The sequence below is a fragment of the Cibotium barometz genome, chromosome 19 (assembly GCF_041138505.1).
Source record: "Cibotium barometz isolate CiBa-2024 chromosome 19, ASM4113850v1, whole genome shotgun sequence".
NCBI lineage: Eukaryota > Viridiplantae > Streptophyta > Polypodiopsida > Cyatheales > Cibotiaceae > Cibotium > Cibotium barometz.
Window position 1 is genome coordinate 39414221 of NC_141064.1, and position 23017 is coordinate 39437237.

The window sequence follows — 23017 nt, forward strand, 5'->3', positions numbered from 1 at the left end:
CATCTGGGGGGGAAGCCTGCCAGCGTGGAAATTTGAGGAGTGCCCGTCGGTTGCAGCAGCAGGGGCCCTCGTCTGGGGGGGAAGCATGCCAGCGTGGAAATGCTAGAAGCTTGAGAGCAACAACAAAGCAGCCGAGAGGGAGGTCAGACAATAGGACACACAGAGGAAATGCTACAGGCAGAACTTCCTCTCCCACTTCTTCTCCTGCTTCCTCAGGCTTTGAATCTTCTCTAGAGCCATCCCCAGCCAGGAAATCTCGCAGGGTGCTAGCTTCCTCCTCTCCTTCCTTAGCTGCAGCAAATGCCAAAGGAGCTATAAGAAAGGGGCATTATCCTCTTTCACCCAAATCACCTACTACACCAAGCAAGAAGTTCAACATGCAGCTGGGCTCAGATGCCACTCCAAGCACAGAGGTGAGCATCTTTACACATGTTGAGCAGCTAATTTTTGTTCAGGTGCCTGGCTTGTGTGAATTTTTCTAGAGGTGTGTTGCACATGCATGCTAGGGTATTACCATGCTATTCCAGGGGGGGTAATGGAGTGAGTGTGCTCACAATGTCATCCATGAAACAATGTCCCTATTGAATACCTTACAAAATAATTTTTTTGCTTCAATTGTGACTCCTCACTTGTCGTGTATTGCAATAAGTGTGTTGCATACCAAAACATCCTTAGAAAAATTCAAGTTGTGGGCAATAGTGCTTTATTGAGTTTTAGTAACACTACATTGCATATTGCATGCTAACAACACACTGAAGAATACATTTTCTACACCTTTGATACTCCCACACTTTCTATACATGCGCACAAGCATTGTTAACATAAGCATACTTGTAGCCTCATGCATATATATGGAAGGTGCATGTCCAAAACAAGCAGGTCATACATGAAAATATGTTAGCAAAATGTGTTGGACTGATTCTAGTTGTGCTATGGAATGTTGTAGGGCAAATCGCGTTGGTACCCTCCATATGTCCAGTTTGAAAGAAAGTCAGTTTTCTGTATGACCAAAGCCCAAGCACATGAAGTCTACGGTCTTTCAGATTCTGGAGTGGATGCGCGAACATTGGGTGAGGCTAATTTTACAGATGCAGATTGGCTATCATGTTTTGATGAGGTGCCAAGAAGGGGCAGTAAAGTAAAATGCAGGACTTTGAAGCTAGAGTTGTGGCCCAGGTTCTACACCCTTTTTACTTCGGTATATCAGGAACCTCCCAGCAACTATGGGATGGAGGTGACCAAGGCATTTGCAAGAGGTTTTCTGCATGAGTGTACAAAAGGGCCAGTCGATTGGGCTTTATTTTTTGAGAGCATGATAGCGGCTATGGATGCAAAGAAGCTACAAGCAAAAAAGCACCGATGGTCTATTTTCCATGCTTCCTCTGCACCGCATACCTCCAGGTTTGAATAGGTGAAGCCTCTTGAGCAATCGGAGACAGTACAAAATATGCATGTGGACTCAGAGGCAATTGCTGTGTTGGACGGAATAATTGAGGTGCTTGAAAGGAAATATGCTCATGCCCTGTCAGAGCTCAACGAAGCTACGAGAAAAGTTGAGAAGTACAAAGCAGATATGCATTGAGATGAAGGGGCACAGCTCTTGGTCAGTAGTTTGAAAAGATAGTTGGAAGATGCACAATCTGAGTTGCAAAAGGTTGAAAATGCGTCAGACCCAGCAGATGCTGGGAAGTTACAGGAGCTGAGGATGAAAGTGGACAGATTGTCGCTGACCATCCAAACTGTGGATGGAGTTGTTATGGGTACTGCTCCTGCTAGTGCGGGCTGTGAAAGTCAAGAGTTTCTAGAAAATGCAAAACAAATAGAGATGCATGTGCGTGCTTAGGTGGATTTTGTGAAAGACATGCAGGCAAGAAGGAACAAAGTGTTCCTATCCTTGCCAACACCTAAATTACCACATGCAAATCTGGGCATATCGGATGCGCACAATATTTGTTCTGCTTGTGGATTGGTCATGTATGATGCAAATGGTCTTTGCATGTTTATACTTCCTTGTGGTCATGCTTATCATATTTATTGTTTTGCTCACCTTGCTACAAGCAAAGAGATTTGCATGGCTATGGGATGCACGCAAATGATCTCGCCTGCTACAAGGTCTTTGCTGATGCTTGGCCACATTGATGCCCCCGATTATGCAAGGCAGTCATGAAGCACAGTGCCCTCCATGCTTCCAAACACTGCTACCAAATCGTGCTTTTCCCACGGTACGTAGCATACTGTTATGCTCTCTAATCCTTGTCTTCATTACTGGTTTTTTTTTGTGTGCCTTTTTGTAAGGTGTGTGAGGGTAAGATGCATGTGGATAAATGGTACCACCTAGAGTTGTCATCTGTAGCATGGCAGCTGATTCTGGTAGCAAGGTAGCTATCTTATGCTGCTTGGGAGCTGCTTAGATTCCTGGTAGCTACCTGGTAGCTACCTGGAAAGGCTGTTAGCTACCCTTAAAAGCGTGATAGCTACCCTTTCAAGCCTGATAGCTACTCTTTGAAGACTGGTGTTGAAAGCTTGGTAGCTACCTTCAAAGCCTGTCAGCTACCCTTAATATCCTAAAAGTTATATTTGGAATCGTGGTAGTTACCTGGTAGCTACCTTCCAGCTTTTCAGCTACCCTTAAAAGCCTGAGAGCTTCCCCATGGAAGCCTGGTAGGTACTTGGTAACTATCCTTGAAGCCTCTCATCCTTAAAAGCCTGATAGCTACCCTTTGAAGCCTGGTAGCTACCTTAGGAAGCCCAACAGCTACCATTGGAAGCTTGGTAGCTACCAAGGGATGCCTAAAAGCTACCAAGATATGCTTGAGTCTTCCATGCTAAAAGCTACCAAGGGATACGAAGACGTTAAGGTATGCTGAAAGCTACCAAGGCCTCCAGGCAAGCTGGGAGGTTTGAAGGTAAGTATGATAGCTTCTAGTATGTAACTTTTGTAGCTGGAATCGGTAGAGCTTGTGTTAAGTTGTGAGGGTTTACTTTCAATTTGGTATGGTTTACTGTCTACTACTAAGGTGGAAAAATATTTTCTAATGATTGAAGGAGGAGAGAGAACTTGTGGACTTGGGTGTAGAAAGTCCTGTAGATAGTGACATGGACAAGGAGAATCATCAAGAAGAGAGTCCACTGCTACAAAAGAAGAGAGTCCACTGCTACAAGCCTTTAAAATGTTGAAAAGGGGGAAGAAAGAGGAAAACGAAAGGTTGTGTTCACTTTTATAATTGAATGTAGACTAATATGTTTTCACTTGCTAATGATTATTTTCCATGCAGGAGGATCTTCTAGCCAGCATCCTCCAACTTCAAGCAATAAGGACCTAGATAAGGCTTCCAATATAACAGATGATCAACCGGACAAGGAGGAACCTGCCAATATCTCTGAAGGATCGGGACGAAAAGGTGCTACTGGCAAAGTCAGAAAAAGATTGCAACCCTAAATTCTGTTAGTTCTCCCCATGAATGCATGTCAACCCCCTTTTTTGGGTTTGTCCCATCAATAGCCATTCTGGCTCTGTAACCAAATTGTTGACATTTTCTATTTAATGAATGAAAAGAGTTCGACTATTTTGTTTCTTATATATCTCTCATTGTTATGTATTTCATTAAGTTCTTTTCCAATGTATGAAATTTATCATTGCAGACACTGTCAGTGTGGATGGACTAGCTGAAATATCTGGCAATGTCCTCACAAGAAGCCAGAATGGTGATACACTGCAAGATAGTGATAAAGTGCATGATGGTGTAAATAAAGTGCAGGATGGTGATAAAAAGCAGGATGGTGGTGATAAAGTGCAGGATGATGGTGAAAAAGTGCAGGATGGTGGTGATAAAGTGCAGGATGGTGATAAAAAGCAGGATGGTGGTGATGCAGTGCAGGATGATGGTGAAAAAGTGTAGGATGGTGGTGATAAAGTGCAGGATGGTGAAAAAGTGTAGGATGTTGATACAGTGCAGGATGGTAATAAAGTCACAGAGGAGGATAATGATGTCTGGGAAAAGGCCGATTTTTGGTGTTTTATCCAGACATCATGCCTTGCAGCCATAGTACAGAATGCAAGGAAAACACGGGATTGTGGTGTTCCTGTGAATAATGCTGCTGACATGCTAAGACAGATTAAAGCACAAGCTGTTAGTTTTTATGATGAAATTCAGGGGAAAAGTGAGGTAAAAGGTGAATGTGGGACTAAAAAGGACAGCTCTCAGAGCTCAGGAAATGACCCAGCAAAGAACTATGTGTTCAAGGAGCATTATGAGGCACAAGACACAGCTTCAGTGGAGGGTGATGTAAGTGCCCATATTGCTGTTGATCAGAAAGCATCAAAGTTGTTTGAAAAGCATGAGAGTAATCAGAGAACTGAACTGAGAGATGATATCGAATCGATTGCAGTAGGTAGTGTGAGACATCCTAATGCAAAGATGTATCGCGCCTCTGGGAGGATCCAACCACCCCTTCATTTCAATTACGGCCAGCTTTAATTTTGGATCTCTTTGGAGTGCTACTCACAACGGTTGACTGTAGATATGCACAAACCCCCCCGATTGGAATATGCTTGAAGTGACAAATATGGGTGGCAGGAAACTGTTAGGGCAAAAGCATGATGCTGAGAGGTTTGTGCATTGGTGCTTGGAACGCTTTGATGTCTTTATATGGACTTGTGCTAACAAGGTCAATGCAAACAAAATTTTGAGGTGCTTTATGCCTTTTCACGTCCACTGGTTCAAAGGCGTGCTTACGCAAGAGTTCTGCACAAAGGAGACTAAGTTCCAGAGAATTATCAAGAAACCAGTGTTTTATAAGAAGTTGATCGTGTTTTGGGAGGCTTATCCTCAGTATTCACCAACAAACACTATCATGGTGGATGATAGCGAGTACAAAACTTTATGGAATCCTCAAGGAACGTCATGTATAGTAAAGAAAATGGAAGATCAAGACCCTGGGGAAATGCAGGATTATCTTACGATAGTCCTCAGAGGCTGGCTTGATACATGGCTTGGTGTCGAGGATTGCGTCACCTATACTATAGATACGCCGCTACCAATCATGAAAGATGATGACAGCATAGCTTGTGCGAAGGAGGTGGATGGACGAACATATGAACGAACTGTAGTATAGCCAAACTTGTGATCAGCCCATTATGTTCCCAACAAACTAAATGTAAATTTTTATTATGGAGTCCACTTTGGAACCTTGTATATGTTGTAGAAGTGTTTTTACCGACATAATGCGATGGCCGTTTTTGCACTCTTTGCAAAGCTGTAGACTGGATATATAAGTTATTGTCTTGATTACAGGTATCATTTAGTCTAAATTTGAAACACTGGTATAATGTAAAGTTTTTCAATTTCTGCTATAATGTTTTTGCACTACTAAATTTGAAACACTAGTATAATCTGTAGACTGCTACCTTGGTGCTACCTAGGTGTTTGCAGGCTACTACCAAGTGCTACCAAGTGCTACCAAGTTCCTGCTGCTAGGTACTGGTATACTGGTGGGTGATAGATTTATTTCCAGATGCTGCTAGGTTAGTATGCAGATGCTTGGTTTATTCCCAGGTGCTGCCAGGCTAGTATGCAGGTGCTACCATACTACTACCTGCTTGATACCATATCACTATCTTCTGCTATCTTGGTGCTACCTAGATGCTTGTAGCCTACTACCAAGTGCTACCAAGGTCCTCTTGCTAGGTACTGGTATAGTGGTATACTTTAGAAGCTCATTAATTGTGCATCTTGAGCAATATGGTCATGCCACATCATAAGACCCATAGTGTAAAAGAATACCTTGACATGTATGGAATGTGCCTAGTAAGATTTACCATGTACCACAATTTGAGCATCGCTAAGAAAGATCAGGCAAGTTTAATTATCATTCATAGACACCCACAAGCCTGGTGTGGCTCTTGGTGACCCTTGCCTGCAAGAGATCAGCATGAGTAGACGAGGATCCAAAAAAAACAAGTATGTCCAAAAGAAACAGCTTGAATTATTTTCAGCAAGCTATACATCAAAGGGAGTGGTATTGTAAATAGCCTCATATGCTTCTGGGGAAATCAAAAATCTCATCCCATGTCCTTGAACCTTTTGCATTGGGAACTTGATGGATCTTACAATGTGGGATGGCAAAATAGCTTCAGGCTTGTGCCGTAATAGCTTATACTCTTAGGGATTTCCTTACGCTTGTTTGTACCATATTCCCTTGACAACAAATGAACCAGCAAGGCAAACATTCCCCCAGCCATCTGTTAGCTTAGTATCAGATTTTTGCTTCTGAGCTGTGCATTTCAAGACATAAAAATCTGCAAGCTCCTCATTGTCATGAGGAGCTATGTAGCAAAATTGTCACCAATGCAAAGTGCATCACTCAAAGCATCATGGTGTCCTTCGTATGCAAAATCTTCAACTTCATTAGCATCTCTGACATCTTCTGAAGGTTCAAGGGTAACATACTCCCACTTCTTGACATGTGACTTCCTAGAGCACCTCCCCCAAAGGCCTTGCATACAAGAATTGCAAAAGCATGATAGCTGCCTGCATCTGAGAGCTTTTCCATTTGTTAAAGAGTAACCTGAGACACAATGTATGCCACGAGCGCCATCCACAGATTTGCAGTCCCACTTCTTGCTTCTATCCACGTCGCCTTCCTTAACTTCCCAAAACACCCTAGTAACTGGTCTTACTTTGGATGCATATGTGGCAGCAGCCCCATCACACATGGTTTGTCTTAAAAAGGCAACCACATCCTCTGCACATTGCAATTTTCTACAGTCTGGCTTAAGCTGCTCTTGAGTCAAATGTCTTTTGATAACAGCACCTGCACCATCATGTTCACCCTTCCCATGACCAGATCCTGAGAAATGATATGTCATCTTTAACCCTGTGAGAGTCCCATACCGGGCAACAAAGTAGAAAGGCCTCTTTGCCTTAAACTGTGAGGCTGCCCCGTCTGACCACACCCAATGCTCCTTGAGGGATAAGCCTAGCTCTTTCAACCATCCATGATGGAGCATGAAGCAATGTTGAACAAAAAGAGTATCATGAGTTTTATCATCAGAAATGTAAAAATGATAATACTTTTGAAGACTTCCTGCAATCTGCACATATGTGATATGGACAAATATTATAATGGCAAGAAAACCAATGCATTGATTGAATCTCATTTTGTTCTTTGAATGTATAATTTTCAGCAAAGTCTACAATTGAAACAACCACATCGTCAGGAAATACACGTAGACACTCTTTAAATTGCTCAGCTTGCCATCTGTAGATAAAGTTGTGCTTTATGAATTTTTGTAAGTGATCCCTAAAGAGGTCAAATAGTTCCCCAGGTTGCATCTCCTTGTGGGAGAGAACTTCTCTTTTCTTTTTCTTGCCAGAATCTGTTTCACCAACTTGAATGTCTTCAAAAATCTTCACCTTTATTGTGCGTACGCTACTTGATTCCTCCATAGGACATGTCGAAAGCTTCTTTGAGGGTCCACAAGATGGGCACTCTCCCATCAAACACTTCAAAGTAAAGAAGTCTGAATTGCTAGGCTTCAAACACAATACTGATTCCCATAAATTTGTAAGGCTTGAGTAAGTTTGTGTGTGAGCTGTGCATTTTTCTCCAACACCACAAATGTTACATTGACATATACACTCTTTTCCATGCACACTTGGACCAGCTTGGCGTAAATGGTTGATAGCATCTTGTAAGAATGACATCTGGACATGTGTGATGCAACAGCAACTGTACCGATCTCGAAGTTTGGTACAAAATAAGGCTTCAGCTTTTCAAATGCTCTTTGGTGAATCTGTACCTCTGGATGACTCTATTTGAAAGCAAGAAAGAATTCTACCTGCAATAAATCAGGACAAGAAATCAGCCTATGAACAACATATATAGCTTATAGAAGTCAAAGAATTAGAACTAACTTGGTAATTTAGAAATTTTTCATGCCAGAAATATACAATAGCTTTTAGGTTAAAGGTCTGGAACAATAGCTGCCGTGTTAAGAGTGGTAGCTATTTGGTTAGAGTGGACGCCACCAGGTAGATAAGGTAGCAACCATGTTAAGAGTGGAAGCTACTAGGTGAACAATGGTGGCTTTTAGGGACAGAAAGGTAACTACCAGCTTTGGAACAGTAGTAGCTGCCATGTTAACAGTGGTGGTAGCTACCTATTAAGAGTGAAAGCCACCAGGTAGGTAAGGTAGCAATCATGTTAAGAGTGGAAGCTACCAGGTTGACAATAGTGGCTTTTAAAGACAGAAAGGTAACTACCAGCTTTGGAATAGTAGCTGCCATGTTAGCAGTGGTAGTTACCTGTATAGAGTGAGAGCCACCAGCTAGGTAAGGTAGCAACCATGTTAAGAGTGGAACAGTAGCTGCCATGTTAACAGTGGTAGCTACCTGTATAGAGAGTGAGAGCCACCGGCTAGATAAGGTAGCAACCATGTTAAGAGTGGAAGCTACTAGGTTGACAATGGTGGCTTTTAAAGGCAGAAAGGTAACTACCAGGTTTGGAACAACAATGGTAGCTACCAGGTTGACAATGGTGGCTTTTAAAGGCAGAAAGGTAACTACCAGGTTTGGAACAACAATGGTAGCTACCTGTATAGAGTGAAAGCCAGTAGGTAGGTAAGGTAGCAACCATCTTAAGAGTGGAAGCTACCAGGTTGACAATGGTAGCTTTTAGGGATAGAAAGGTAACTACCAGCTTTGGAACAGTAGCTGCAATGTAAACAGTGGTGGCTACCTTAACTCTTAGCATAGTACCTATCATCAAGATACCACCTGAATCACTCCCAGCCTCATGCCTATGAGCTCCAAGCTTGGTAACTGAGCTCCAAGCCTGGGAGCCACCACTCTTAGCATAGTACCTACCATGAAGATACCACTCTTATCAGCTCCCAGGCTTGGAGTTCATTGGTATGACAGAAATCCTAACCTGATGCTTCTAGCTGCTGGCCTAATAACATATTAGCTTGAGCAAAACCTTTGCTACCAATCTGTGAGCCTACCACCACCTTCGTGGCTTCCTTTGCTAGCCACCTTTACGAGGATGAAACTGTAATTGAAAGTGGTAGCTATTTATCTACAAGGGTTACCATGGTAGACTAGTATTACACACTATGAAGCTGGTGCCTAACTTCAGCCCTGCACTACCGACCAATGTACAACCAAGAGGTAATTAGGGACATTTAAAAAGTATGGCATAACAAGGAAGATAAACCTGAGGTTGTTCAAGTAGATGCACCGGATGCTTCTCATACAGCTTTCGTCCAACACGCTTTCAACATACATCCTTTTTGTTCGGCGACACACGTGTATTGTTTGTCCAATATGCAATGACTAAATCTTTCACTTCCTCTGTGATTATACTTCTATGTTGTTGTTGTCGCTCACACAAATGCAATGGCAACTGTGAGTCATGTTGCTTCATTTGAGATCTAGCTGCATAAAAATTCCTTCGATGAACTCCAAGTAGCCTTGATGCAGCTGCTATATTTGGTTTTCTACTTGTGGAATTCATGACCATCATGATACTTGCCCGTTTAACAAACAATTCCCTAGAGCTTTTTGGTCTTTTGACAGCCTTGAGGGTATTGTGTAATCCATGGAGCAAGATCTTATGATCCTGTGTGGATTCCTCAGCTTTGTGACAATTAAGAGATGCACAATTCAATTGCACATCTCTTAAAGCTCGATGGTTGAGTATACTTGTGACGATCTCACCCTTTGCTTTATTGTCAAGACCCTGTGTGTAATCCGTGAAACACTTAATCACTTTTGAAGTAATCACCTTCTATTTTGTGATGCTGAGCCTTTGTTGTTTCACTGGTGACTTGCTTGACTTTAACTTCTCACGATAAGCACGCTTTCGGCCTATTTCATACTCCCTGATTAATTTTGATTTGCATGGTGCACACTTGAAGGACCCAGCACATGTACATAAGCTGCTTTGAACATCTTCTGCTTGTGCAATTGCTTGTGTAATTGGAACTATTTCCATGTTGAAAAAACTCCTTTTGATTAGTTCAACAAGTCGAATGTGCTCACTTTGTGGATAGCATGAGGCTCTTAAGAGAGTCAGACCTGTCCATCAAAACTTCGAAGACACTGTAAGATGAGATGAAGGTAGCTGTCCACAAGCCCCGTACGCAGCTCTACTGCAATGCTTCTAATTTCTGAGAAGGGCTGCTTGAAACATTGTCTATTTTTTCGATCTGGCGGGCTGCGACTAGTGGCTTGGGCCGCCCTGGCTTGGCTGGTTCCTTGGCTGAGCCTTGGCTTATTGGGCCCTCAGTTAAGAAATCGAGGAAACCTGCAATGCAAAAACACACATAGACGTGAAGTCGCCATGGAGGCTTGTTTAAAGCAAAGAGAGAGAGAGAGAGAGAGAGAGAGAGAGAGAGAGAGAGAGAGAGAGAGAGAGAGAGAGAGAGAGAGAGAGGGGAAGGCTTACCACCAGCAATCACAAGACACACACACATATGAAGTCGCCATCGAAGGTTGTTCACGGCAAAGAGAGAGAGAGAGAGAGAGAGAGAGAGAGAGAGAGAGAGAGAGAGATTCTGCTATAGAGGGTAAGCCTTACCATCGATCACAAGACACACACAGACATGAAGTCGCCATGGAAGCTTGTTCACAGCAGAGAGAGAGAGAGAGAGAGAGAGAGAGAGAGAGAGAGAGAGAGAGAGAGAGGACGTGGGGAGTACTGAAAAACGGTTCTTTTTCTTTTTCTTTTTTTAAACATCCCACTTTTTGCTTTGTAATCGAAAAACGGTTCTTCTTCTTTTTCTTTTTTTAAACAACCCACTTTTGCTTTGTATTAGATGGTTACTATCAGTGTACTAGCTGTGTCCCGGACATAGGTATTAAGTCCACCTATTTATGCATACACCCGTCTGCATACACTTCATTCTTTGCACATTTACATGTCCAATTCTCTTATGCCAAATGTCTATATCTACAACAACTCCTGAACCATTTGCAAACATTGCAACACTCACTTCAGGCATATTTACATTCAATGTAAACATTCTGCCCACTCTGTTACCTTTTGCAACCAACTTGCACTTATCTTTAAAGTCTTCTACATAACAGCCACCCATCAGGGTTAAACTGGACTTGCAAACACTGCTCAATCATCTAGCCAAGTGAAACCAGATTCTTTGTAATGTTCAAAACACGAAGTACATCTCTAAGGTACTATACCTTACCATCTTGCATAGACAATGGCACATCTCCAACATGGGCAATCGGATGAGCAGTGTTATCCCCTATTTCAACAAAACCTGGTCTTTCAAGACTCTTCATTTCCTTGAACCACTCACCATGACTTGTCATGTGGTTTGAAGCACTTGAATCAGCATACCATACATCATCCTTACATGCTGCTACATCATTTTTAGACTTAGCATTAACTACATGTTACATAAAAAACAACCTCTCATTATCCTCATTATTTCTGCTAGAGGACACATAGTTATTTTGCTGCACTTTTCCATTTTGCATGTCACTCTGTCTCTTATAGCAATCTTCCTGCACATGTCCATGCTTACCACAATAAAAATAGCCTCGTGTATCATTATGCTGCCTTTGCCAATTACCATGACCTTGTTGACTCCCCCTGCCTCTAAACTGGCCTCTTCCACCTGTGCGTTATTGTTGCGAATCATGGGACTATTGTTGCTACGCTGAGACCATAATTCTGATTACATGTTCGGCCACCACCTTGGCCACGTCCATGAACTCTACCTCGTCCTCTACTTGCACTTGTGTAGAAGGCTTGTTGCTCTGAATTGTTTTTTGTTTTGTGAAGACTGTTGATCTTCACCCAAATTCTTCTCTTCAATGATCAACATTGACACCAAATCTGTGAAGTTGGGAATGTTCTCCCAAGTCTAAATAGACTTCTTGAACGCCTTGTATTGTGGCCCAAGACTATGTAGACACACTTCCACCTTATCATCATCATCAACAAAAACACCAATTGATGCAAGGGATTCTACAATGCCCTTGATCTTCGAGGCATAATCATTCATAGATATATTTTTCTTCTCCATAGTATGAAACTAATTCTTCAATTGAATCTTTCGTTCCTTGGTGTTAGTTTCATATAGCTTCACCAAGGTGTCCCATGCCTCCTTAGGTGACTTGGCATCCTGTATATGCCCAATCATAGTGTCCTGTATGCTGATAGAAAGCCAATACATGACTTTCCTAGTTCCTTGATTTCGATCCTTGAATTCTTTTACATATGTAACAATTGGATTAATCTCCGGTATCTCTAGTGCCTCCTCATGTTCACTTTCCCAGTAACCTTTTCCCATTAGGAAATTTATCAATCTAAAGCTCCAAGCATGGAAGCTATTCTTGTCAAGCTTCTCTGCAACAATCTGGTTTATTCCTTCATTCGACATCTTGTCTGTAACACAAATTTACCAAAAACAACATTCTTGTTTGACCTACACAAATTGCTGTATTCTCCAACGGTACTATGTTGCACCCAAACTATCACAGCATGAGTGACCTCAATTTGCATACATACACCCAATGGCAACTTTAAGACCTCTTTGCAGTACTCACGGTGTCTGCACAAACAATCGCCCTTCCCGGAGTTCCAAAAACAGAGTTCTGTAGAGAATCAAAGCTTACCTGAGTGCCCGTGAACGCTTATGAACTGAAAAATGGAGGTCTAGACGTGCCCGAAACTTGTTTTCGACTTGGAAAAATATGTCCAACGGGCGATATAGTTGCCCTGTAGCTCTGCTCTTGAGAAGAAAGCTCCTCAATCGGAGTTCGTTTGCCGGTGCCTCCTGAAGAGTTGTCGACAAGGGTGTAGTAGCCAAAATAAAGGGGGAAGAGTAGATGAAGCTCTTACCCTCGTACCGCTTCCTATGCTTCTCTTGCTTGCTGCTCAGTCCTTAGCATGAACCAGGCTCTGATACCATGAAAAGATGCAGGGGAGAAGTGTTATGTGCACATTATATGTGTATATACTAGGACGCTAACCCACATTAGGCTTGTGAGCATGGGAGCATGTGAACAAGCTGTAATAGCAGAGCATGGGTTAGGACTAACCTTAAGGGTTGAGGTTAGGGTCATGCATCCAAGGGTCACACATAGGAAATGGAGAGTCGAGTCACTTGAGGGCCCTCCTATATAATAGGGGCATGGGGCACACTCAAGGGATGTTATATTGAGGCTAGGTTATGTTATGTTCTCTTGTGTAGAGGATTGTATCTACTCTCAAGGGATGTTATGTTGAGGCTAGGTTATGTTATGTTCTCTTATGTAGAGGATTGTATTTACTCTCATGCCATTTCACACTACAGCTACATGCTGCTGGATTGGAGTCATACCTCTTGGTGGTATGGGACATAAGGGTAAAGGTATGAGGTTCTTCATTGTAATTCATGTGTGCATTCCTTGGGCTTGAGGATGGTTGGGTGGATGAGATTATGCCTGATTTATGCATGTTTATGCATAACAATTATCTAGAGAGATCTTAGAGTTTTAATAGTGGTATCAGAGAAATCTCTAGTTAATTGTTGTTGTTTTTTCTTTCTTATTCTAATTTTTAGAAATTTTAATATTTATTAAATAAAAATATTATTTTATTGATTTATTTTGATGATTATCATGTGGATCATCGATATGGCAGTTGGAATGCATGTTTCTTCTATTCAATGGATGAATCGACGTTGCGGGGAATTTCGTGAGTTCAATGCTATTTTTTTCAAAAATTTTTGGTTTAAAATAAGCATTTATGAAATTTTTACCAAAATACCATACATTTTATTATAGATATTTGTGGTAGAGTGAATTCCCTGAATTTCTATAGTTTTTGGGAGGTTTTTCTAAAATTTCAAAAAAATTTTATGGAAAAAATATATTTTTAATACATTTTGGCAAGTTTTCTACGAAGATGCTATCAATTTTTTTACCAAATTTATGCTAAAATACAGTATGGGACAGATGCATTGAATGCTCTCCCATGTGCATGGGATTCTCTTCTCCTCTTAAATTTGAATTTTTCTTCTATTTTTCTCTCTCACGTGTGTGAACACCTCTTAAAAGACACAATTTGATTAAAATATTAATCATAATTAAATTTTAATTATAATTAAGATATTTTTAATTAATGCTTAATCCTCCTCTCTATTAACAGAGAAGGAGGGGGTGGAGAGAGAGAGATTTATGGATTGGAGAAGAAGGGGAGAAGAGAGGAGAGAGCAGCTCTCCTCCTCTCTATTCCATTTTGCAAAGCGCCGAGGGGGGGGGGTTCATTGTTGGAAGCGACCGGCAGAACCTCCATAAAAATCATTTTATAATCTTTCAAAAGTTTATTAAGGTTTTGTTTTTTTTAAAAAAATTAGTTAAAGCTTTTTAAAGCTTGGAAAAAAGTAAAAAAAGAAAAAGAAAATATGAGATTTAAAAAAAAATCTCTGAAATTTTCTAATTTTTTTATCTCGAAGCCTTTTGGCTTTCCACATTCCCGGAAAACCTATTGACTTTTCGAATTTTGGAAAATCTTTTGACCTTTCGGATTCTGAAAACTTTTGACCTTTCACATTCCGATTTTTTTTGTCTTTTCATTTTCCCGAAACTGTTGGCTTTTCGTATTCTAGGAAGACTATTGGGATTCCAAAATTTTTGGACCGTTCGTATTCTAATGCATTCAGGATAAATTAAATTTTTTTTAAAATTCTTGAAAATTAGACACAAGGTTATTTGAAATTTTTGGAAAATGTGGGATTGGTGATTGGCATGTGGTCCATTTGGGCACCCGTGACCATTTAATTTCTTTAAAAATCTATTTGTTTTGCCTAAAAAATTAGAAAATCCATTAAAATTGTAAATTTTCATTGGATTTGAGAATTGTTGGGCAGAATTGGAAATTTTTGTGAACGATGGGATTCTCAAGAGAAATTAGGAATATTCTAGAAATTATTTTTAGAAATCTTAGAAATTGGTATTTTTTAAAATATCAACGGTATTTTGGCAAATCTAATTGTTAAAGATTTTCTAGAAAAATATAGGTTTGGAATGCCATAAGATAGGTTTGGTGGAATTTAAAATTATTGTATTTTGAGGCCCTAGAAAATTAGAAAAAAATATAAAAAATCATGATAATTCTTTTTTCTCGAGAATTTAATATTTTTGAGGGTTATTTAGTGTTGAAGTATGTTTTCACGTGCTGACATTAGATAGATGCGGGTTATTCGTATATTATTAATACGATTATACCTCATATTAGTAGTTATTTCTGTTTGGATTAATTCTAAACGACATTTTCATGATTTTTTACCATCGTTTAGCCATTCTTTTTGGACATGTTCCTCACTTTCTTCAATGATGGCTAGAATCTACGTTCAAAGTGTCTCTCACCTTTGACACTTTTCCATGATAATTATTTTGCACTTGTTTAAGTGTGGTCTATTCTTAATTTCTTAAGCTTAAGACAAATTCTATCATGGGTTAGTTGATCTAATTGTTTTGGTGGATTTTATTGCATGGTTTCCAAGTTTTATATGGACTCATCAGGTTTGCCTAGATCACTTGTGTCTAGGGGTTTTTAATGAGTGCTACACACGTGTTTCACTTTCTTACTTTGGAGTTTTGCTTGAACAACACCATGTTCATATACTCCGGATTGATGAGTTGGCCATCAATTTTAATGCTTCTTTTGGCATGATTAATGACCATTAGATGGCATGCATTGATTTTTATGATCAGCTATGGTTTTCATGGATTCAAGGAGCTTCTATGCTTCTATCCATGGTTTTATAAGGATCTTTTGATCTTTTGGATAATATCATGTGCTTTGAAGGTAGCATTTGCCTTTGTTTTTGCACATAATTTTGGAGTATGTTCCTTATACTCTTGTACATATTCCAACTTAGATACCTTGTTGCTTATGTATCTAGGTGAGTTGTTATTTTTCTACCCCAGCTTTATTGTTTTTATTGGGTAGTTATCATTAGAAAGGCGCCATTAATTCAAATTGTTTTCTAATGATGTACTCGGAAAGAGTTATTTCTTGATGTGATCTTAGGTATATAGAGACACGTTTTGGTATGTAAAAGTCTAGGATAAGGCCATTGCATTTCTTTTATGCATATTTTCTAGACGGCATACTAGGGAGTTCTAAATTGGTAAGTTATGTATGGGTGGTATCGTGGTGGTATGGAACGCTAGTGATCCCTCACATACATTATCTTATGGGATAATTTAGACTCAAGATTGTTGCCTTGCTAATAGTACTTGGCATGTTGACCTTAACATTCAAAGCAATCTCATTTTTTTTTACTTCACTTGAAGTGGTAGTGTAGGCATTCTCTACATAAACTTCTTTTATCTATAGCATGCATGTTTTGATGAGTGTAGGATATTCACTTGTTGAAATCTCTTTCTTTTTGAATTCAATGTGTTTGGATTAAGGAAATTTGGATTCTTCCTTTGTTGGGCATTTCTTTCTCTAGTTTCGTACTTTGGGTAATTTATACAGTCCACCTGATGGTTTACGGATGAACATATGTGACTCATTGAGACATTGATGACTCTCTATGTTGATATGGGTAACTCGTGATGCCGATAATTTCCTGTGTAGATGTGGGTATGTCGGGCCACCGATGGATCCCTGGTTCCTGCTATTAATGCCATCTGTTAATGCCATGTCTTCCTACTTTATTCCGAATGGTTTACAAAACGAGGAAACTACTTTGAGTATGAGTTCCTCTGATCATCCGTAGTTTGATGGGCAAACAAAGCATGTGAATTGGATTGTAGAGGACATGCTTCGTGCATATGTCTCTGGAAAATCATCAAATTAGAAAAAGTATCTTCCAATGATGGAATTTGCCTATAACAGTTCTAAACATATGGCTACTGGTTTTAGTCCATTCATGCTTATGTATGGGTATCAACCCATAGCACCTATTGATGTCGATCTTAAGGATATTGAGCTTGATGCATTGAGGGATTTCTTGCGTGATATGCAAGAAAGGCTGACCAAAGCTCAGGATTCTATCAGGAGTGCTCAGGATAGAGCACGATTTTATACTGATAGGGAACGCTCACCTTGGTCTTTTGAGCCAAGAGCGTTGGTTTATTTAAAAGTTCCTAAATATTCTCAGACTTTGTCAACAGGAAAATGTTCGAAATTATCTCCTAGATATTGTGCTTCATTTCGAGTTATACATCGGATTGGCATGGTTGCGTATGAACTAAAACTGCCTCCACATGTTAGAGTTCATCCAGTCTTTCATGTCAATAGATTGAAAGAGAAACTCGGAAGTGAGGATAACATAGTTACTCCTCAAGAACTCGTTGAAGTCGAGGATTTATCCTATGTTCCATATGAACCTGAAAAGGTACTTGAACTCAAGGAAAGGAAACTTTGTAGTTGACTAATCCCTGAGGTTAAAATTAGGTGGAAAGATAGGGAAATAGAGGATTCGACTTGGGAGTCAGTTGAGAATGTTCAGCGTAGATTTCTTTCTTTTCATTGCAAGAGTGCAATGTTTTGAGGGAGGGGAAGTATGTTATGTGCACATTATATGTGCATATACTAGGAGGCTAACCCACATTAGGCTTGTGAGCATGGGAGCATGGTAACAAGTATGGGTTAGGACTAACCTTAAGGGTTGAGGTTAGGGTTAGGTATCCAAGGGTCACACATGGGAAATGGAGAGTCAAGAGTCACTTGAGGGAAATCCTATATAATAGGGGCATGGGACACACTCAAGGGTGTTATCTTGAGGCTAGGTTATGTTATGTTCTCTTATGTAGAGGATTGTATCTACTCTCATGCCATTTCACACTACAGCTACATGATGCTGGATTGGAGTCATACCTCTTGAACACCATATTGGGGAATATGGGAATTTCTCATAAGTTTGGGACATGTGGTCAAAACTTTGGATTTGCCATATCTTGAACACCATTTGTCCAAATTGTGCGCTATAAAGTTCAATAGATGCCATTTTTCAAGCACTTTCGAATGATAGGTCACATGATAGGGTTTTGAAAAACTTATAGACATGTTTACCGAGTCCCACCTTTTTAGTATTACAAAAATGGGACTTGGGAGATTCCCAAACTCACGAATATGGTGTTCTTGGTGGTATGAGACATCAAGGTAAAGGTATGAGGTTCTTAATTGTAATCCAATTGTGCATCCCTTGGGCTCGGGGGTGGTTGGGTGGATGAGATTATGCTTGATTTATGCATAACAATTATCTAGAGAGATCTCAGGGTTTTAACAAGAAGAGAGCTTGAGCTCTTGCAATCACACACACACTCACACAAATCTAGAAGAGAACACACAAGGTGAGAGAGGCTGAAAATTCTTCTTCTTCTTCACACAACAAAAGAGGTCTACAAAGGAGATAAAGTGACTAACACACACATAATAGAGTATATACAAGTGGTTCATAATGTGAACACGCTAAGTGGAGCAGGTAGATGTAGACTAGTTGGCGTAGTCTAGCTATAGAATCTCTGGCGAAGATATGTCGGTGCTAGCTACAAAACCTGCCAGTGATGTAAATGTCGAAGGTCATGTAGGTGCCTCGTGAGTGTCAACTCATGTTGAGCTTGACATCTCAACATAACACAATACTACAAAGCTAATTTCAATGGAGTTAACAACCGGACATAGACATCAAGACTCAGAAACATCATAGGAAGACTCATGTACAAAGAAGCTAAAACCCAAAAAGGTAACAATCTTGCTAATATATATATATATGCTAAGAAGAGCAATGATACAAAAATGGTAGCTAGCCTCTACAAGGCTCAAGACTCATCCTTTTATACTACTTGCTTGCTACATCTATTAGTACTAAGATTTCTTATGGATGGTAAGATGTGCCAGTGAGGTATGTAGGAGGTGCCACTGAGTAATAATGACCTTTTAGCTACCATCCGGCTATCACTGGCAGTGCAGACTTGCAGTTGTGTGGCAAGGTGGCTACCTGGCTATACTACTATGGTCATTAGTCCGTGCTTGCCCTTAGCCTCCTACGGCTAACACATGGCATGCCCAGTGGGTCGGATTCCCAAGGTGGCTATCTGGCTATACTACTATGGTCATTAGTCCGTGCTTGCCCTTAGCCTCCTATGGCTAACACATGGCATGCCCAGTGGGTCGGATTCCCAATCCGATGACTCGAACACCCAAAATTGTTGACAATTTTTGGAATATTAATTGCCTCTTATGGTATGGGGGAGTTTTGGTCATGGTCTTCATAGCTACACCTTAGAATTTGAGATTCGGAATGTGGAATTTGAAGGATGCCTTCCATCAGATGAATTCCGGGGATTGATTCTTGGAAGTGGTCATGGGGAAGAAACATCCCGGGGTAGTACCCGGTTCTTCCCATGTTGCTTGATTGGTGGTTGTTGCTTTTCTGGGTCGTTGGAGGACATCGTGATGGTGAATAGCCAGTCTTGCAGTTGGTCATAGTGCTTCTAGAGAGCCATGGAATATTCTTCGTTGGTCATAGTGCTTCTAGAGAGCCATGGAATATTCTTCCAATGCTTCTTACAATGTAGCCTTCTTATGTTGGTCGGTGAGGGGCTGCTCTCTTCTGGGGCTGAGGTGAGGATGACTCTGCCTCTTCTAGTGATATACCCACTACACCTGGTAGGAGTACCGAGATGGGCGACAAAGGTGTTGCCCATGATCCTTGAATATGTTCCTTCTTGTGTTGTTGTCCTTTGGAGATTGTAGTGCTGTTGCTACCTTCAGAACCATATTATCTTCTTTGAACTGTTCGACCGGTGTCATCGTGGTAATGCATCTTCCTCGTGCAGACTGGAAGTCTCCTCATAAATCAATGCCATAGGTTTGTGCATATCCCTTGGTTACCAATCTTACATTATACTTGCTCACAGACCCATTTGAATTTTTCTTTACTTTATAGAATCACTTGCATCCAATTGCCTTCTTCTCCATAGGCAAAGCCACTAACTCCCTCGTATCATTTGCATCTAATGCAGCCATCTCGTCATCTATGGCATCTTGCCAATGTTTATGTCCAAGTACCTCCTCAAAATATATAGGTTTTATTTTTTGTATTACTTTGACCATGTGGGCTCTCTTCATCCAAGTGTCTCCTTAAAACATGTGGGTTCTACTTCATATATATCTTTGACCATATATTGTTTAGGTGTCATGTGATGAACTATTGCAGGGGTTTCTATTTGTAATGTAAACTATAGTTGTTATAGTGCTTCAGCCCAAAAATAATGAGGCATCCCTTACTCAATGCATGGGAAACTTCTACAATATACATGTTTTTCCTTTCTACAATGTCATTTTGATGCAGGGTGTACATGAGAGAAACATGTAATATACATGTTTTGCCTTTCTACAACCTCATTTTGTTGTGGGGTGTATCTAGATGTGAACTAACTCTTTATCCCGTGCTCTCTCAGATAATTATTAGAGAAATATTCTCCCCCATTATCTGATCTTAGGTATTTTATGTGCATGTATTTGTCGCCCTAAAACTTTGAAAGTGTGAACACTTTGCTTCTCTCTTTCATGAAGTATACCCATACCTTCCTAGTGTGATCTCATCAAAGATACATAGTAGTGGCATCCTTTGATTGATGTTGTCTTTATTAATCCCTAAACATCAAAATGCACCACATCTAATGGTCTTTGGCTTTTATTCCTATCATGTGGAAATGCATGCTTAGAATGTTTTCCCAATTGGCATGTTTCACATAGTTTCTTTATTCCATCCACTTTAAAATTTGCAGATATGTAACGATACTTTGGGACCAATATATTTTTTAGCCACTAAATATTGCACACTTATACCATATGTCAATGTTTGCAATCACACTTGTACCATGTGTGAAAATTGTAACCTTTGCTTTAGACATGTTTACATCTGATGTAAACATTTTACTATTTTTGTTGCCTTTTTTATAACCATGCAATACTAGTTATTGAAATCTTCTACATAAGACCCATGAGGGTTAAAGATCACTTATAGACCCCGTTAAAGCTCACCTGTAGACCCCGCTCATCAACCACTTGTCCATTAAAATGTTTGGAATATAAATTACATTAGCCAAGTACTTCATTTTGCCATCCTTCATAGACAATGGCACCTTAACAACATGCACAATAATAGGGTGTGTAGTATGATCACTTTCTTTCAGCTACCTTGGTTTTTCCATTTTCTACGTATCTCTAAACCACTCTCCATTAATGGTCATATGGTTGGAAGTACCCGAATCAATATACCTTACATCTCCATGGTTCATTGCATTTTTAGTCGTAAAACTAAGTCTATGCTACATCACAAAAATTTACTTACTTTTATCTTCAGCTTGCTTGCTTGAAGATGCATAGTTCCCTTGCTACATCTTCCCACTTTTATTGTTATTTTGTATTTTATAGCACTCCTTTGCTATGTGTGACATGGTTTACCATAATATAGCACTCTATGCTATTTTTAATCTTTTTTTCCTTTCCTTTGATGAGAGGTTTACATCAAGATATGTAACTTGTACTCATTGATTTTTACAAGGTGATTTATATTAAAATATTGAGAGGCTTACATTAAAATATCAAGAAGAGATGTACCTTGTAATCTTGATTATAAGGTGATTTACATTAAAATATTGAGAGGTTTACATTAATATTAGGAAGTGGTAGATGTACCTTGTACTCCTGACAAGTGATTTGATCATAACTAAAAAAATCACCTTTATACTTTTCATTTCCCCCCTTTCCACATTTCATCTTTTTCCTTCTCCCCCTCCCCCCTTTTCCCTAATCTCCTAATTCAACTCTATCATAGCTTTTTCTTTACATTTCCACCTACAAGGAGAGAAGGGTGAAGAATGAATGCTTGTACTAGCATTTTTTGATGGGTTTTTTGAACTTACCAATTGCTGGTACAATTGTTTGGTAACATCACTGGTATGGGATTGTTGGTATTATATGGCAATTTTACCAGCAAACTTACTAGCAAACTTACCAACTCTCGTACCGGCGATCCGAATTTGAAAAAAAACTTGGGGCACAATCTGCCCCAAGTTTAGAGAGAGAGAGAGAGAGAGAGAGAGAGAGAGAGAGAGAGAGAGAGAGAGAGAGAGAGAGAGAGAGAGTCCCAAAAATAACAAGTCACAAGTAAATTTGCACTATATTCAAAATTGACTATACATTAAGGCATCCTAAGATGCCAAGTTAGAGTGGATTGCCATGTAAGGAAGGTTGAATACAAGGTCAAGAATGATATATAAAGTAAATACAGAGACCCAAAAGCAAAAGGGCTAAAACACTACATAAGACACAAAACACTGCACAAGAGGCAAAACACAAAGTGGTTGATTGCTCGTTAACAAAATAGTTACTCGTTCTCATCCTTGTCGTGGTCATCCTCATCATCATCTTCATTGTTGTCACTCTACATGTTAAGAAAACAATCAAATATCAATAGCTATCAGGTGGCAATAAAAGATATACCAAGGTCGTGAATTAGAATGTGATCAAACAAAACAATATATCTATACCTCATCATGTAACATGCGCTCATTTAAGCTCCACACCATTCTCACGGAGCCATTGCCACAAATTGGATTGATTATGATTAAAACAATATGCATACTTATCTTTTGTTGTGGTGAAGGACCAACAACCGCAAGTAATAATTTTTAACTTAATATAGTAAAAGCATATTAGACTTAAAACATAAAATAATTCAACTAGCAATTTTACTCACAAAGTGTGCTATGAATACGTTGACTTTTCTCCTCGCGTCGTGAAGTGGGAAGCACCCACTTTCACATCCTTATTTGACTGACTTCCGAGTGTTGTTCACTTGGAAATGGTTTCTCATGAACCATCTTAAGGGCATGCCTCCATGCATGGGTAGAACATCCATTGGGCTTGCTCTTATGTTCTAGTGCGCACCTACTCACATGGTTTCTTCTATTAGATAGGGAGAGCCTATCTAATAGAAGAACTAGATGCTAGGGTAAGGTTGTGGAAACTCATT

At 39.9% G+C, this 23017-nt stretch overlaps 1 pseudogene; it reads right to left on the bottom strand.

Annotated features, from left to right (window-relative positions):
* Positions 1 to 6473: 6473 nt before the first annotated feature.
* Positions 6474 to 19785, bottom strand: LOC147628570 (uncharacterized; annotated as a pseudogene).
* Positions 19786 to 23017: the final 3232 nt, after the last annotated feature.